Source organism: Oncorhynchus keta, unplaced genomic scaffold, assembly GCF_023373465.1.
Source record: "Oncorhynchus keta strain PuntledgeMale-10-30-2019 unplaced genomic scaffold, Oket_V2 Un_scaffold_4195_pilon_pilon, whole genome shotgun sequence".
NCBI classification, from domain to species: Eukaryota; Metazoa; Chordata; class Actinopteri; order Salmoniformes; family Salmonidae; genus Oncorhynchus; species Oncorhynchus keta.
The window spans coordinates 1,019-4,402 of record NW_026290935.1 but is presented as its reverse complement, the minus strand read 5'-3'; the positions used below and the strand labels follow the sequence as shown (position 1 = coordinate 4,402).

General features: G+C 44.5%; 2 non-coding genes across 2 annotated transcripts; both read left to right on the top strand.

The window, feature by feature from the left end:
• Positions 1–920: 920 nt before the first annotated feature.
• Positions 921–1,003, top strand: trnal-cag (transfer RNA leucine (anticodon CAG)). Its single transcript has one exon. It is a non-coding gene; the product is annotated as a tRNA-Leu (tRNA).
• Positions 1,004–1,260: 257 nt separating this feature from the next.
• trnas-aga (transfer RNA serine (anticodon AGA)) lies at positions 1,261–1,342 on the top strand. Its single transcript has one exon. It is a non-coding gene; the product is annotated as a tRNA-Ser (tRNA).
• Positions 1,343–3,384: the final 2,042 nt, after the last annotated feature.

Here is a 3,384-nt window from a genome sequence, read left to right as displayed (position 1 = left end):
AAAGTCTGCAGGGTAATCGAACTGGCCACATCTAAAGTCATTGGTGAGAAACCTTGTTAAACCCTAAAAGAAAAAGTAAAAACACGATTGCATTGAAAATAACCATTAAGTCATTCAGGTCGCAGACTCCCCTATAGGCATGGTTTGAAACCCACTCCTGACAACTTTTTAGCGCCTGCATGTCATGCACCTTTGTAAAATCCAGTTGAAAAATAAATGACTTAAGGTAATGTAAATGACACCTCGTTAATATGAGTAGTGAATAACTATCGTATTTTTAATATTCTGCAAAAACAGCTAGTTGATGAGAGGCTGAAAGAGAATTGCAAGAATCGCGCAATTTCACAGGCGGGCCACAAACAGGCGAATAACAAAAAGCATCTCGGAACGCACAACTCGTCGGTCGTTGTCAGTGGATTGTATTGGCGGGAAGAACAAAAATATCGTCTGCAGGGTAATCGAAGTCGCCGCATCTAATGTCAAGCCACAGGTCACAGGTGAGCTGCCTTGTTAAACCCTAAAAATAAATAATAACACGATTGCGTTGAAAATACCCATTAAGCCATTTGTTAAGATTTCCCCCATGTGGACCTGTTGTCACTCTTACCCTGATGATTGCTGATATTTCCATACACTTTTTCGGTCTTATCTGAGGAATTTGATCATTTATATCAGAATGGCCATATTCTGAGGCCAGTTTAGCGTTCATTCAATGACGATTTACTACTCTTTTCCATTGAAGATCATATTGATGTTAAATCAATGACTGAAGTTTTTCATTGATTAAAACAAATGACTATTGAAAGTGCAAGTCGGTATCGTGCATAAATTTACTGGTCTCTGTGGTGATTTTAGAAGGCTGTGCCTATTTCTACTTTTACCCCATACTCTTTAACCCGATACCCAGGTACTGTGGTGTAGTCAGGATGGCCGAGCGGTCTAAGGCGCTGCGTTCAGGTCGCAGTCTCCCATGGAGGCGTGGGTTCAAATCCCACTTCTGACAGCTTTTTAGTTCCTCTCAGCAGTAATAATAAGATGATGAAATAACAATTTATAATAAACACTCTCAAATTCAAACCTTCTGGAGCTGAGCAAAGATCAAGGAAAATAAGAAAACAGCTGTACTTAATAACAAATGAATGAGGGGAACAATTCATGTTATTGCATAATGAGTTAATGAGTTACTGCATTGTCTTTCAGTTGTAAAATTCTCACTTTCTGTAGGCTATGCCTGGTGGCCCATTCACTGCTGACAAGCCTGTTGTCGTGGCCGAGTGGTTAAGGCGATGGACTAGAAATCCATTAGGATCTTCCTGCGCAGGTTCGAATCCTGCCGACAACGAAATTGAATTTTCTTGACCCCTCCGGAGGTGGAAGTTTAGTCGTGTTTCTTATACCAATCATATCCTAACAGATCTCCACAAGTACAAAGGGATTAGTTGTCCATTTGGGATAGGATCCCACCTCACACCTTTACACACGTGGTTATCCATTCTTCTAGCTCTATAGGCCACACTAGCATAGGTTACAGGTTTGTAGTCGGGTTAGGGTTAGGGTTAGGGTTAGGGTTGGGGGTTAGGGTTAGGGTTAGGGGGGTTAGGGTTAGGGTTAGGGTTAGGGGTTAGGGTTGGGGTTGGGGTTGGGGTTGGGGTTAGGGTTAGGGGTAGGGGTTAGGGTTAGGGTTAGGGTTAGGGTTAGGGTTAGGGGTTAGGGTTAGGGTTAGGTGTTTGGTGTAGCAAACAAAGAGACACAGAGGAAGGCAGGAGAGAGAGAAGCTATGAGTAGCAGACCAATACGCGACTGTGGACTTTGTTGTAAACAGAATATAGTGCGGCTAGATCGACATTTGAAGTCTGTACATGCACTTAAGTTCGGTACTATGGAATGGACGAATGCTATGCAATTTAGCAGGATTTCTACTGAGAGACAGCAGGCCGAATCAGTGCCTGAACCGCGGCCGGAGGACCCTGTGATTTGGCAGTGTTTACAAAGTGAGTTGTCCGTGGAGCAGCAGCTGGTGGACGAGTCGGATCAGACGGCAGGTTCTTCAGCAGCGGTGCAGCCAACCAGTCAAGTGGATAGTGAACTGTGCTCGGAACCGAGGGAGCAAGGCTGCGTCGTGGCGACTTTCACTGATAGCGAGAGTGATGATGACGGCGGCGTGCCGTCCCAAATTCAGGTTTGGAGTAATGCCATTTTGACTGAGTATGAAAACTATATTGTGGGTGTACACCCTTCAGTTAAACGAATTGACAATAGTCGTACCAGTATGTCCCGAGTACGGCAATTCCTCCACATTATGTCGGAGGGCAAGTCCGATGAAGGACTGTGTTTTCTGGATAACTACAGACGTGTGTCTGATTGGTATGCTCAATGTGACGGCCGTGGTTTGGCACCATCCACGTTAAAAATGTACCGAGCCGATGTTAGAAGTTTCCTCAATTATCTTATTCAGTTCCGGCCAGATGGTATGCAAGCTAAGGTCGTTGCAATTCGAAAGATGTTACTCTGCTTGGCGAAGATGGACAGGGACTCACGGCAGAGCCAGGCAACGCATAGGTCAAAATTCCGCCAACGCTGCAGGGACGAGGTGCTCAGCGCTGCGGAGTTAAAACGCTTTGTTGAGCTAAGCAATCAAGCCATTCCTTCAGTTCTAAGTAGGCTGGAGGAACGTGCCACATGCTCTGACAGGCGTAGGTTTGCAGCTCTCATGTCCAGCCGGTTGGCAATATTTAATGGCACTCGACGATCCCCAGTCACACTATTTAGTGTGAGTGATTTCAGTGAAGTAACCCCGGAAGGTGGGGGTTATCAGATGTGTGTAGCTTCCCACAAAACTAACTATAGCTTCGGGGGAGTGCAGAATTGTTCTATGTCAGGAGGAATACACTTGGCTTCAACGATTCCATCAAATCAGGCCTCATCTGAGTGGAATGACCTCAGACACAGAACTGTTCTTTTTCACATCCTGTGGTCAACCCTACGCTAATCTGTGTGATTATGTGGGGAAAATCTTTGCAGAGTTTGGCATTGGAAGGAAAGTGACCTTCGGTACAATTCGACGCAGTGTTGCCACGTTGAACTTTAACCAAGGCTCAGTTACAGACCGGGGAACTGTTGCTGACCATATGTGTCACTCTCTGGAAACGCAGTCACGTTACTACCATAATTTGCCCCAAAATGCCAGCCGGGCCCGGACACTGATTGAGGGTCAAATAAATCCATGATTAACTGATTAAATAAAGCATATTTGTTTGAAATTCACCCTTGTATTTGTGTCATTATGCATTAAAATGATTAAAACTGTGTTTCATTTTGGGTTACCAGGTGCCTATTTTCAATCACCAGTTGCACATAAAACATAGTTTTATTTTAGAAAAGTTT